Below are 14382 nucleotides of genomic sequence, written 5' to 3' on the forward strand. Positions count from 1 at the left end.
GACCCCGACCCGGACCCGGACCCTCACCCGGAGCCGGAGCCAGACCCCGACCCGGACCCAGACCCCGACCCAGACCCCGACCCAGAGCCGGACCCTACCCCGGACCCCACTCCAGACCCGGAGCCTGACCCCCGCCCATTCCCCGACCCCGACCCGGAACCGTGAGCCCGACCCGCACCAGGACTGCGACCCCCGCAGGTGAGCGCATCCGTCCCCTCCCCGTGACCCCTCCCACGGACGGGCAACTGGGGGCCGCGGGCACCCGGCAGGACGGGCTGTCACCTCGCCGCCGCCGTCCGCCCTTGGGAGTTTGCGCCCCGAAGTCCAGAGCAGAGGGCCCAGGGCCCTCCCCTGGGCCCCCTGTTGCCCCCTCGGTGGCTTCTGACTTAGAGGCTGGATGGGGGTACCTGCTCCCAGGCCCTTTGGCCCACCACCCGGCCTCTCCCACCATCCCTCTCCCCCTCCGCCTCTTTCCCTCTGCACCCGTCCGCCCTTTCCTCCTGGACTCCGAGGCAGGTGCGCAGGGTGCGTGGGGTCTTCAGTCTCCTGGCCCCACCCTCGACCCTGGTGTGGCCTGAAATTTAGGTTTCCTGAGCTTGTTTGGAGCGGCTGGAGTCAAAAGTGCCTCAACAGACTTGGAGGAGGCTGGCGGGGATTTGGGTCTTCCCGGCGGGCAGCCTTGTTGTGGCCTTGGTGGAAAGCATTGAGGGGAAACACAGGAGGGGGTCACCTCCCTGCTCCTAAGGGTGGGGAGGGAGGGGTACAGACCCCAGTGGTGCAGGACCCACTGCCGGGTGTGCAGGCTTAGGTGGTTTGGGTAGTTTGTGTAGGGGTGTGTGGGGGTGGGAGGTGACAAAATGACATCTTAGCATTTAATCACAAAGTGGGGGATGTTTCCTTTGTTCCAGGAGGCCCTCTAAAGCTCCTGGAAATAAGGCTAGGGCGAAAGTGAGCAGACAGTGGTTGGGGAGGTGGGGTGGGTCTGTGAGTGTGGGGTCAGAGGTGACCACGGGGGTCGTGGTCCGAGGAGTCCGTGCGTGAGTGCAGGCATGTTCCCACCTGAGTGGGCCTTTGAAGCAAACTGTGGGAAGGTTGCTGCCAGCCGGGTGGCCCGACACAGGCCCATCCCCCTTTTCTGTGGGACCCCAGCCCCCAACAATTAAGTGTTAGCAGAAAGTGAACTGGGTCCCACACCCGCCCACCCGGATCCAGCCTGTCTTAGAAGAGACAGGCAGGAGGAAGCCCGGAGGAAGGTCAGCCCAGGGCCTGGGTTGATTGTTTGCCTTTGGGAGCAGGTGTGTGCCGACAAGAGGAGGCTCTGTAAGTTGTGTCCAACTCATTCTTTCGCGCGGTGCAGATTTTCTGGTGACCGGGATCGTGGGGCCCCAGGGCACCTGCAGGCCTGGCTTGGTTAAACACAGTGAAATCCTCTTGGGGCTCAGGTGTGGCACCAAACCCCTGCAGTGAACAAGAGATGTGGAATCCAACCTCAGGAAACCCTCAGCCCTTAGAAGACCAAGGAAGGCAGGAACCCTAGCACTCTGGTGTGCTTTTCAGCAGGCCGTGGCTGTGACCGTGGGGGGGGGGGGGCCCAGCTGTCCAGGCCGGGGGCACTGCCTGCTTACCTGGCCCCCTCACCTGGCCCCCCATAGCCAGACTGGTCTGCCCCGAGCTGTCTGTTTTGTCCCATCTGCTCAGCCATGCACTCGGCCCTCCTGACAGTCCTGGAGAAGGTCTGCATCCTGTTTCTTCTAGAAGTTGCTGTAAATTCTGAGGAGCTTTGATGGCCAGCTTTGGCTAACGGAGGCATTTTGCTCTTGCAGTGCGTTAAACCATCTACGGATAACATATAGGATGTGAGTAAATCCGCAGCTTTTCTGGCACATTTCGTGTTCCTTTACTTAATCCCGGCAAGAGGTCTCACACGGGTGCATGGGGCTGAGAACCCGAGTGGGGAGGTGTTAATTACAGTGCAGCTTGTCTGCTCTTGTACAAATGATTTCTTTGTTTAGCGAGTGACAGAACCATTTCTTTACTTGTAGGAGGTATCCGCGTTTGTTTTGAAGTCTCAGGATTCTTAAGACAGTGGTTTCCAGAGATCTTTCCCACCCAGAATCCCTTGCTTAAATTTTTGTTTGAAGTACCATCCTAAGGCTCAGACCGTGCACTTTGTACAGGACAGGAATTGTGCGTTCTGTTTTTAAAAGGACGGGGCTTTGAAGAGCAGCTCTGGTCACTCTCGGGGCCCGACCCCAGGCCTGGGAACTGTCAGACAACACCTGTTGTCGAGCAGAGCTCTCACCACAGCGGTGCTGTGGTCACCCGATCTTAGCTCTTCTGCCATCCCGTTGAACACGTGATGTGACCCTGGGCACCCAGGGCAGGGGTGGGGGGGGAGGGGCAGCACGGTGGGCCTAGGCGGCCAGTGACGCTCCCAGCCTTTCCCTTGCACCCCCCGCTTGGCGGCCTGTCCGCGTGCCCGCTCGTGTTGCAGCTGGGGAGCCCAGCCAGGAGGCTGGTGCGAGCTTGTCCCAGAGGAGGCAGCCCACTTGCAACACCGGCGTTCCGATGATGACTGCGGCAGGCTACGGACCAGCACCCACTCAGTGCTGCGGGGTGTCGGCCCCTTAATTCTGGCCTGAGCTTCTCCAGCTGCCCGCGTGACCCTGGGCTCTCACTGTCCTGCCGGTGGCACCTGGCCAGGACCCTGCCTCAACACCCCCTCCTCTGGGAGCTCTCGGAGGGACGGGGGTGGTGGCGCCAGTGAGGGCTGGCTCCCCGGACATGGCCCACACTCTGCGATGTTGAGAAGTAGCACAGTGATCCGCGAGGGGGTCAAGACCCGGGTTACTCCACCAGCAGTTAATGGAGGAGGAAGGAGTGGATGTTTATGGAGGGTCCGTGACACCCAGGACACCAAATCCTGCTCTTGGGACAGCGCAGCCGTGACCCCAACGGTCACCGTGGGACCCCCAAGAAGGAGGCTGAGAGTCTGCGTAGATGAGCCCACTGAGCCCCGAGGCCTGGCTCACCCTGCCCTGCGCCTGCCACGCCAGCTCGAGGCCACCGGGGACAGGCCCTGTTCTCCTAGGTTCCCCTTGCCTGCTGGCCTGGCTGGGACTGCCGCGTGGCCCCCAGGAAGAGGCTTAATGGGGGGTGAGGGAGGCGCTGTTGAAATCACTGAAATCAGTTCTTTCTTTGACCAACTGTTCGTGGGGCACCTGCTGTGTGCTGTGAGTCAGGCTGATGGCAGGACACACAGGCCTCCACTCTGCTCCCGTCCAGGAAGCCCCAGAGACCCTCACTGCGTCCCAGGAAAAGGTGGTGCCACGGTGGGGCTGGTGCTCTGAGGAGAGCACCTCGGCATCGCTGGTCTCGCACGTCTGCAGGGCCCTGGGGACCTGCCCCGAGAGGCGAGGGTCTCAGCGTGAGGACACCCACAGATTCGGTGGCAGAACGGTCTGTGTGGCCATCAGCCCCGGCGTCTCGGGGTCGGGGCAGGTGGTGGGAAGGAGCCGGGGTCTGAGGTAGCTCTTTGCAGGTGGAGGGACGCTGGGACTGAGGTCCTGGTGGGGGGCTCCAGACCAGGAGAGGGCAGGGGGAGGGCAGGGGGGAGGGGGAGGGCGGCCCACCACGGCCAGGGTTAGAGGGGTCGAGGGACAGTGGGGCCCTCATGTTGTCCCATCATGGTGTCCGGATGCCCAGGCCCCTGTGTGGGGAGGCGAAGGGGGGCTGGAGGCTGTCAGGGTGAGCAGGCTGCCCCGGGGGCCCCAGCAAGGGACCACAGGCGGACAGAGGAACAGAGGAAAGCGTCAGAGTGACGGGAGCAGTGGCCTTCCGGCAGCAGGTGCATGGCCAGCGGGGAGAGAGGGGAAGGAAAAGGCACCCCGGGGTGGCCGAGCAGACAGGGCAGCTGGGCCCCGGGGTCCAGGACGAGCGTAGGAGGACGCAGGCAGCTCCCACGCGCTCCGCCGGGGGCCTTGCCCTCCGGACCGCGTGCGTAGATGAGGAGAGTGGGTGTGGGGTCTGGGAAGTAGTAGTCAGCGTGCTCCATGAAATGGAGATGGAACCCACAGCATGTACGTGCAGGGGAGACTGGGCGAAGCGGGAGGTTTGCAGCATTTCGCTCACGGGCTTGTGGGGCTGAAGACGCAGGTAGAGCTGAGGCTGCCGCCCGCAGCCGGAGGCCCTCGGAGGAGAACCCCTCCTTGGCGGCCCTAAGACTTTTCTTTTGACGCCTTCAACTGATTGGATGTGGCCCACACATGATGGAGGAGGCTCAGAGTCTGCTCACATCGAGATTAATCTCACCTAAAAACACCTTCATAGCGGCATTCAGATGATGTTTGACCACGCCCCTGGGCACTGTGGCCTGGCAGAGTGGACATATAAGCTGACAGTCCCCGGGGCTCTGCAGGGCAAGGCTGTGCATGGTTCTCACCACTGGGCACAGCCCTGCCGGCCCCCTTCAGGTCCCAGGGGAGGCTAACCAACATCTGTGGCTATGAGCCCTGATAAATAAAGGTTCCCACCATGCTCTGCTCACCCTCTGAAAACAGGGGCAAGAATTTAATGGAGCACATTCACCGTGTCTTCATCCATGCTTTGCCATTTGTTGGTTTGAAACCCCGGGAACTTCCTGGGTGAAATTCAAAACGGGGCCCCATATACAGAGGGCCAGGAGCAACTGAAGAAAGAGGCAGGTGCCTCCAGATTGGCAGGTGGCTGTCTTAACAAGCAAGGGAATTTACGGACAAGGCTTGTCGTGGGCGACCTCAAGACGCAAAGCTCCCTGCGCCTGCCTGCCAGGATCTTAGAAGTTTATATAGAAGCCTTCACGGGGTTCAGTCACGTCTACTGTCCAGGTGGTCTCAACAGCACCCGCTCTCCCCAGGCTGAGTCCTTGGAACATGTCCCACCGGGCAGGGGAGCGGGATGGGGCCTCCAAATGCCGCATCCAGCTCGTGGATCAGGCCCTCCTGAAGAGCCCCCCCCCCCGCACACCACTGCAGGTCCCAACGCTTAGTGGCCCAGGAGCCCCTAGTGAGGGCGTGGGACAGGGTGAGGGGAAGCTGGTGGCCTCACCGGTCCTGCAGGGGTCTGCACACAGGTGTGTGTGCTCCAGAGCACCGTACAAACTCTTCCACTAAGGGCTGCCATCAAGCACGTCGGAACAGCCGTTGGAACGCAGCCAGGCACTCCGGGGCTCAGCACGCAGGGCGTGACTCAGTGGGACTCCGGGCAGCTTGCCCAGTATCCCCCGCACCTCGTCCCCAGCCTCCCACAGCCTTGCAGGATTACAGTAGAATCAGAAACCAGTCGTCTGGTCCACACAGTAGGACCTGAGACCGTTTGCGGGTCCCCCTGTGTGAGGAGCCTCTACTCTCTGGGGACGTTTCCTGCCCCACCCCACCTTGGGCATGGGAGGGTCACTGCTTACATGGACATGCCCTGAATCATCCTCTGCCCAGGGACTTGAGGGCCCCAGGGCAGCAACCAAGTGTGCTTCTGAATGAGCGAGTCAAAGATCAGAAGTTGGGGTGTCCGCCCTCCAGCAGAGGGTGCGGATGGGCAGCAAACGCCCCTCTCAGCAGAATCTGGGTCCTTGACCGGAGCAGAGCCCCACCCCCAGGGGACTCTGTCCCTTGAGAAAGGGGATAAGCAAAGTCTAGGAGCCTTGAAGGCAATAGCCTCCCACCCACCGCACCTGGCCCCAGCCCACGGCCAGCCCAGGGCCCTCCCCTCCCCGGGCTGCACAGCCAGCTGGCCCCCTGCAGCCCAGCCCCATGGTCAGGCCAACCTGCAGCCCCCACCCCAGCGTCTGCCCCTCTTCCCCGAGCCTGCTCCACTCCCAGGGGTCTTGCCAGGTGACCAGCTAGTGAACTGGGTAAACCAGCCCCTGGTAAGAGGTGCTCCCGTGCTCCCCCAGGCTCCACTGGCCCCTGGACCCCCTCTCCCCCTCCTCCCTCCCGCCTCAGGCCTGGGTCGATCCTCGGGCCACCTGCCCTCCAGAGGCCAGCGTCCCTTCACCCACATGCACCTTAATGGGCTGACCTCTGTCACTCTGAGAGTTTGCTGACACTGTTCTCCCTGAGTTCCTTGAGAAAGAGAGGATGCGCATGTCGGTGCTGGACCTGAGCCAGGCTCCCGGCGGGCATTTGTGCCAGGACGTGGAGGGTCCCCGGAAAACATCCAGTGTTGGCAGAAACCAGCTCTGCCGGCGCCTGGGTGGCTCAGTTGATTGGGAGTCTGCCCTCGGCTCAGGTCATGGTCCCTGGGTCCTGGGATCGAGCCCCGCATCGGGCTCCCTGCTCAGCGGGGAGCCTGATTCTCCCTCTCCCACTCCCACTCCCCCTGCTTATGTTCTCTCTCGCGCTGTGTCTCTCTCTGTCAAATAAATAAATAAAATCTTTAAAAAAAAAAAAAAGAAAGAAAGAAACCAGCTCTGCACCCTGGGAAACAGGATCAGAGCGACTTGAGGAACATGGCCATGCCTGCCAGGCCACGCCAGGGCAGACTTTGTTGCTGAAACTAGCAGCATTTCATGAATGGTGCTATGGGAGCGTGTTTAAAACATTAGCTTTGTATCACTTCTTGAAGTTCGTACATATTTTAAGTTGTTCTTCTTTGCCATCAGCAACAATTTGGATCAGTAGTCTCTCTGAAGATGCTGGAAATGCAGAGGGCTCGCGTCAGGGCTGTTTTCCTTGTCTGCGGGGTCACTGGGCATGGACCATGGCTGTGAGTCTGTCACGAGGGTCAGAACAGACACACGGCCAGGCCCAGGTTGCTTCCACGGCGGGAGGGGGCTCTGTCTGGGCTTGCTGAGCCACACACGCTTTCTCCGCAGAGAAAGGTGGATCAGGGCATCCTGGTGTCAGAGCCCAGGGACGTGCTGGGGGGTGCCCTCCTTATTGCCAGCCTGCCTGTGCCATGGACTTGCTCTGTCCACACTCACTGGGAAGGACGGAGACGTGGCTTTGAGCTTGGGCCAGGCTGACCGCTGGTTCAGCATTCTTTCCATACCAGGCTGTCCCAAGTGTGAGCCCCTGACTTCTAGAAAGCCCAGTTTACAGTTTCTTTTCCGTGACTCAGTGCCAGTGCCCAGCAGGGAGCTAGCTTTTCAAAAGGTGGGCAGCAAGCAGAGGACAGTGCTGCCCCCAAAGATGTCCCTTCCAAGAATCCGCAGGCGCCGGGGAGGGACTGACCTGGGCAGCGGGTGGCCCTGTGCTGGTGTTCTGCCTGGTGTGTGCACACTTGGTCTCATGGGGGCTGAAGGGACACATTCTCTGCTGCTCTGTTTCCTTATCTGTGGCTTTGACCCTGGTTTGTAAATCCAGAACACCCAGGCACTGTCCCCTTGCATCAGACTCCTCTGCTCATTCTCTGTGGGATCACGAGAGTGATCTTTGCAGCTGTAGGCTGGAAGGTCTGCCCCAGGGCAGCTCTGGTCTGGAGGCCCTGGGAATGCATCAGGCCTGGGAGGACACCGGACAGGGTAGAAGTAGCACCACCCCATAGTTTGCTTCTAGCCTCACTGATCTGTTCTCGAGCCATTCTCCTATCCCCGTTGGACTTGGTTCCCTCCAGGTCAGTCTCATGGGACTGTGTATATGAAGGCATTTGGGAAAGTTAGCCAGGCTCTCTGGCGGTGAAACCGCAGCTGAGAAGGGGGCAGGGGGCTCCCGGCCGCCAGCCTGGGAAAGCTAACTCTCCAAGGCCACCTGCCAAACAGTGGCTGGCGGGGACCCGGGTCATCTGTACAACACACGCATCTCTTAAGAGGGACCCGGCTGAACAGCAGGCACCGAGGATCGCTGTTTACCATGACGACGCAGCACCATGCTGCTCGACAGATGGGACCGGAAACACAACGAAGCCAAAAACCTTTTCATTTTACCCTCTAACAAAAGGGGTTTGTTTGCCTCTTCAGTTGTGGTTTACTTGCACCTGAACTCAGTTTCCTAAGTGAGGAGCAGAAGGTTCTGGATCGTTATGAAGCAGCTCTCCAGGTGGCTGTTCAGAGAGTCTAACCATGGAGGTCTAGATTACATTCATTTTACTCCAAACAAATGCAGAGTCTCTAAAGAGTTCCAAAGACTCAGCCTCGAAATCCCATGTTTGTTTGCTGCAAAGATCTAAGAACCTCATCGGAGGTTCTGTGAAAAGACTGTGAGTTTGTCTTGGTTGACATTTGTGGGATACAGCTACCACCTTGAGCAAGTGAAAACCCTGGAGTTGGTTCATTGCAGTTGACAGGCTAGAAGTGCATGAGTGATGATCTCGACCCTGAGCTCTGAGGTGGGGGAGCATGTATGACTGTGACCTTGAGTTCTGAGGTAGGGGAACACCTATGATGACCGTGACCTTGGGCTCTGAAGTGGGGGAGCACGTGTGAAGACCATGACCTTGAGCTCTGAGGTAGGAGAGCACATGTGAAGACCATGACCTTGAGCTCTGAAGTGGGGGAGCATGTGTGAAGACCATGACCTTGAGCTCTGAGGTGGGGGAGCATGTGTGAAGACCATGACCTTGAGCTCTGAGGTGGAAGAACACATGACCATGACCTTGACCTCTGAGGTGGAGGAGCACATATGATGACCGTGACCATGAGCTCTGAGGTGGGGAAGCACGTGTGAAGACTGCGATATTGAGTTCTAACGGCTTTGGGTCCTAAAAACCATCTTCCCGGACTGGATGCTGTGTGCTCCATACACATCAAGGCTGCCTTTGTTCGTCTCTTCTTTGGCCGGTCTGCCTCATGGGACAGCTGCCGTGGGGTCACCCTAGTGGTGGCCTTCTACCTGGGCCAGGTGTCCATCCATTGAGTGGGTCATTACTGAGAACTTACTTTAGCTCAGACATTTGTCACGGCCATGGGGACACAGCCGCCAGGACACACACACTGTGCTGTGAGGAGCTGGTCAGTGAGCAAGGCAGGTAATCAGCAAGACACTAGGAGAGCCATCGCAGTCCCATTGCGTGTTGGGGGTTAACAGAAACATGGTGATGAGTCTGGAAGCACTGGGCCTTCAGGCTGCTTGCCCCAGGGTCTCTGCCACCCCGCAGCTCTGATGTCGGGTGTGTGGCTTTGCGATAACGTATTAGTTTCTGAGAAGTTGTCTTAATAACCAGGAAAGACTTGGGATGTCCTTAGTCTTCTTCCATCAAGTCCTTGGAAAGTTGGCAGCACACATCAGTGATGACAACACCTTGTAGTTCACAGGACACCTTTTTCCTACTGAGCCCAAGGCAATGAAGAGATGGACCCAGGGACCCCACCCGCGCCTGGGAGAAGCTGCAGCTCCCTCTGGGGCCTGTGGGAGTTGGCAGGCCAGGCAAGAAAGGGCCTCTCAACAACACTGCGTTCCAGCAAGCAGGCCAGAAGTGAAATTGGTAGGAAAGCCATGGGTGGAAGCCCAAGGCCTGGATTCCAGAGCCAGTCTGTGAGCCTCAGTTTGCAAATCTCCACAATGGCATCAAGAGCCCACCTAAGAGGATCACTGAATCAAATTGGCAAGTATTTTAGGCAGGTAGTGGCTTTTTATTTTTTAGCCCAACACATATGTGTTGAGTACATACAGTGGGGCTGCAGCAGTGAATCAGACTTTAGGGAGCTTCCTTCCAGCGGGGGGAGAGAGACAATAGAAAAACGTGTCTAGTTACACTCAGCTGTGAAGGACAGTGTGCGCTGGGAGTCAGGACGGGCCTCCCCAACAAGGAGACATGTGAGCTGATTTCTGAAAGCCAGGCAGATGTACAGGACAGAGCCTTCCATGCAGAAGAACAGCACATGCAAAGGTCCTGGGGCAGGAAGGCAGGGAGGCCAGAGAGCAAACAGGGCCAGCCCTTGGAGTTAACTTTCAGGCTCTGGCTTCTTTGAGGGAGGTGAGAGTCATTTTTGGACTTTGGGCAGGAGTGTGGTGATTTGCCCCCTGATCAGCAAGATTCTGGAGGCTGAGGTGTTGGGTATGGTGGGCAAGTCTGGAAGCGGAGACTTTGGGAGCCCATTGTCAGAGTCCAGGGGGCGAGACAAGAGAGGTGTGGAGCAGGGGGTGGACGGGGATATGTGGGCAGGTAGGTGAGGGGGTGTTTCGAGGGGAAAACCATCGGGATTTGCTACTGTCTGGACTTGGGGGCGAGGGGAGAAAGAAAGGAGGTGACCCCCAGTCTTGTGTCCCAAGCAGCAGGAGGGATGGAACGTCATTGCTGAGGAGGCAGTTGCCTTTGCTTCTCTTCTCACTGAGGACAACGGCGCCTCTGGCCGCCCGTCAGTGGGCTCAGCACAGGTCCCCTGAATAAATGACGAAGGGCCCCTGCCAAGGGCTGTGGCCCCGGACAGCACTGCCCGCCGCCCGCCCAGGCTCCAGCTGTGTGAGGTCTTCTCCTCCTCTAGTGGCAGACCCCTGCTCCCACACCGGACCCCAGGGGCACCTTGGTCTAAAGCAGAGTTGCCCCCCTCTGCCTGCCAGGTGCCCTCGGGGACGTCTGGGGCCCCAGAGGCGGCAGAGGGTCTGCTCTGGCACAAGCGGCAGGATGCAGAAACAACAAGAAAGTGCATGAAAAGCCAGTCTGCTTTTTACCATCACCACGCGAGGGGTGGGAATGAGCCACCCGGCAGACAGACAGACAGACAGACAAGGAAATCACAGGCACTTCTGTCCCAGTAACTAACGGGGGTTGAAGGGTGAGGGGTAGGAGGGAGCTCGGAGCTCCGAGGCTCAGCCTGTCCGTGTGTCTGTCTGTCCGCACAGCTCCCCCGGGCCTCCCGCCCCCGCCGCACATCACAGCGACCCTATAAGCCCTCGGTGCCTAGCTGAGGCGGCGGGGTTCAGCTGCCTAGTGTTTGTGCGCAGGGAGGAGGCGTGCAGGGAGAGAGTGCTAAGAACCTGCGGCAGGGCTGCCGACCGCGCGCCTGCTCTTCCAGCCCCCTGCTGCAGCCCGCCCTTCCCTGCCCTGTCCTGTGGCCGAGGGCGCGAGCGAAGGGGCTCGGCTGGGGTGACCCGAGCGCACCAGGGCCGTCCCACCACGTGCCCCATGCGGACGGCGGCGGCGGCCTTCAGCCGGGACCCAGCTTGCGAGCCTGGTCCTCTCATCTCTGCCTCAGCGGCAGGGAGGTCGTCCTAGCACGAGTCGCCACCTGTCCCGGGTGAGGGGCCCTCGGTGGGACTCCTGCCAGCCCCCCCGGGGACCCCACAGCGCGGGATCCCTGCCATGCACACCAAACACTGTCCACTGCCGCCACCCTCCGGCTGACCCCGGTGACCCCCAGTTCTGGTGTCCTGTGTGGGAGGGCCCAGGAGGTGACAAGGGCCACTGTCCACAGGGACTCCCCCCAAAATGGAGGGGCGGGGTGGAATGAGGAAGATGTCTTGCTTCCCCCCCCTTAAAGGCCGTGACCGAGGGGGCACTGCCGGGACAATGTTGGAGGGGACGTCCCCGGGGGTCCACACCCCAGGCCCACCGTGCACCTCCAGGGAGGTCTCTGTCTACCAGCACCCGCCCCACCCCTACTCTCCAGGTCCAGGATCGGGAGGGCAGTGGGTGACAAGGGGAGATCCCAAGGGAACACAGGGCCCCGAGGACCCAGCCCCTTCCACAGCCCTTGGCGGTGGCTTTGCCCCACAGACTTCAGGACACGCCCCTGCCGCAGCCCCAACGTGGCGTCAGGGTCTTCTTCCAGTGTCCTTGTCCTCGCCCCTGGCTGCAGAGAAACTCCATGCTCAGGGCCCCCTGACCCTTCAGTGCCCCCCCTGGGGTGGCCTCAGGGCATCTGTGTCAGCTGCCCAGGCTTGGGGGGGTGAGCCCCTGGCCGGCCCCCTGCTCGCTGTTTGCTGGGCAGCACCTCCCGTCCCAGGCCTGGATGGATGGACGGAGCTGCAGGCAGACAGACGGCACGGCCGGGGCTGTGGCTTTGCTGTTAAATCTTAATATTGCTGGACTTTCCCAATCTGCACAGAAAGCTAAGTTAATGGGTAGCTTTGCCCCCAATTTAAAGTTTATGTCCACAACCCCCTTTAATCATTTGATGCTGCTGCTCTGTGTTCCACATGGGTGATACATCAAAGGAAATAGATATTTCCATAGAAGCCCGATTTATTTGGGGGGGGGGGTGCCAGGGGTTGGGTTTTTATGCTTCGTAAATGGAATTATTCCTGGTCCGTGGGACGGAGTTCATCACGGCTGCCCCCTGACTTCTTGGTGGGCCCCACGGCCCCGGACACACACCTCATCTTCCAGGACGCGTGGGGCCGAGCCCTGGAGCTCACCTTGCGGAGAGGGGCTCAGGGATGCGCGATGAATTCATAAAGGCCCAAGGTGGGTGCAGCCTTCGGTGCCTGGATCTCGGGGGCGGCAGTCGGGGCCGAGGGGCTCTCCCCTCCCTGAGCCGCACCACTTAGAGCCCGCGTCCGCGGGGGAGTTTGCAGTCGCAGCCTCTCTGGCCTCCAGCCCCTCAGTCTGCCTGCGTCTGCCAGCAGGCCAGGGCTTGAGACTACAGGCTACCACCGCCTGACCCACCACGGCCCCGCTGGGGTTCTGGGTGTGGGCCATGCGTGGTGGGCATGGGGGGGTGCTCTGGACTCCGGTGGAGTGGGTAGACTTCCAATGCAGGAATGAAGAAACAGCTGCAGGCCCCCATTGTTCGGATGCTTGGCCAGGCTATGCAGGGTCCAGGGCTTGTCCCCCAGAGACCCGGCACTCCCTGGGGATGCTGGGCGGGTGTAGGACGGGGAGCCGCAGATGCTCTGTCTTCTACCTGTTCCCCAGATGAGCAAAGGTTGTGTTCCTGGGATGCTTGCTCCAGGGAGCTGGTTTCTGTCTTGGGTTCTGTGGTTGTGGTCACCCCTCCGTGGTCTCAAGAACAGAGGACAGAGTCTGCAGGACGTGGGGGAGGACATGTTCCCTCTGCTCTTGGCAGCATCTGGTATTTGAGGGCTTAGAGTAGCTTTAGGGGCACATTGGAAACCGCTGGTAAAGGCCGTGAGCCAGGTGTTGGAAACGGTCGTCTTAGGATGGAGGGAGGCTGGTTTCTGCTCCGTGCTGTTTTCTGCGTGCTCTAGGTTTTCTGCATTGAGACCACCTTGCTCTCGTTAGTCGGGGGGAAGCACCAAGTGCCCCCTTTCCGTGGACGTGATCGGCTAAGGCAGCCCTGAGATTCCTCCCCGCACGTGCCACACAGGCGGATGGTCCCTTGGGGTCCCTGCGGCCAAGAAGGCCTCGTGAAGACTCAACGGAGCAGCGGGTCGGGGGCCATTCCTGAAAATGGGATGGGGACCATGTCTGGGCTGGGGTCCGCATAAAAAGGGATGATGCCCTCAGCAGGCGGAGGTGACCCCCACACATCACAGCAGAGGCCCCAGGAGTCCCAGGAGCTTGCGGATCAGCGCCTGGTGGCTCAGCGTCCCAGCCTTCAGGCTGAGGAATTTGAACTCGAATCCCTGAATGAGGATGCTGGGGAATTGGAACCCAGGCAGGGAACCACATCAGCGCTCTGAAGTGTGACCTGCGTGCGCGTGTGTGCACACGCGTGTGCACATACCCACGGACGCTGCACCCAGTGCGGACAGCATACAAACCGACCAGCCAGGGGACAGGCAGGAGTTGGGGGGCCCCGCAGGACCAGCAGGGGCTGGGGGCTGGCCGAGAAGAGCCCCCCGGGATTGCTGCACAGAGGGGAACTGTTGGTGGTCTTCCTGGAGGAGGTGCTTTTACTCAGCAGGAGGTTCCCAGAGAGGGTCTGCAGCTCCTGCCAAGCGGCTCTTTCTGTCTAGCTCCTTTGAGTCAGGACATCTGAGATGGCCATGCTGAGAACAAGCGGGTGGGCAGGTTCAGGAAGGAATTTGGGGTCACCCCTATGCCCAGGACTCCTTCTCTGCAAGGGGGGACAGGCCAGAGCTGCCCCACCTGCTGAGAGCCCCCAGTGCACGCCCAGCGTGGCCTGTCCTTTGAGCTGAGCCGCCAGCCGAGGGGCGGCTGGACCACGGCAGACCCTCCTGGTCTCGGGGCTGGAGCCTTTCCTTCAGGGATCTGGGCCTCTCAGGTGGGAAAGTCATGGAAGGTCCTGCTCCAGTGACCCTGTGGTTGTGAGGAGGGCACATGTTTGGGACTGAGGTCTATAGCCAAAATCAAGGCAGGAGACCTCTGCATGCAGCCCAGGGGCTGGGACAGAGACAGAGACAGACAGAGAGACAGAGACAGACAGAGACAGAGACTGACAGACAGAGACAGAGAGACAGAGACAGATAAAGACAGAGACAGAGAGACAAACAGAGACAGAGACAGGCAGACAGAGACAGACAGACAGATGGAGACAAAGAGAGACAGAGACAGATAGAGACAGAGACAGAGAGACAGAGACAGAGACAAAGACAGGCAGACAGA

At 59.9% G+C, this 14382-nt stretch overlaps 1 long non-coding RNA gene across 1 annotated transcript; it reads left to right on the top strand.

Moving 5' to 3' along the window:
• Positions 1–99: 99 nt before the first annotated feature.
• Positions 100–2360, top strand: LOC110583431. Its single transcript, XR_002480506.2, has 3 exons — positions 100–198; positions 1756–1856; positions 2043–2360. It is a non-coding gene; the product is annotated as an uncharacterized LOC110583431 (long non-coding RNA).
• Positions 2361–14382: the final 12022 nt, after the last annotated feature.

This window comes from Neomonachus schauinslandi, chromosome 8, assembly GCF_002201575.2.
Source record: "Neomonachus schauinslandi chromosome 8, ASM220157v2, whole genome shotgun sequence".
Classification (NCBI taxonomy): Eukaryota; Metazoa; Chordata; class Mammalia; order Carnivora; family Phocidae; genus Neomonachus; species Neomonachus schauinslandi.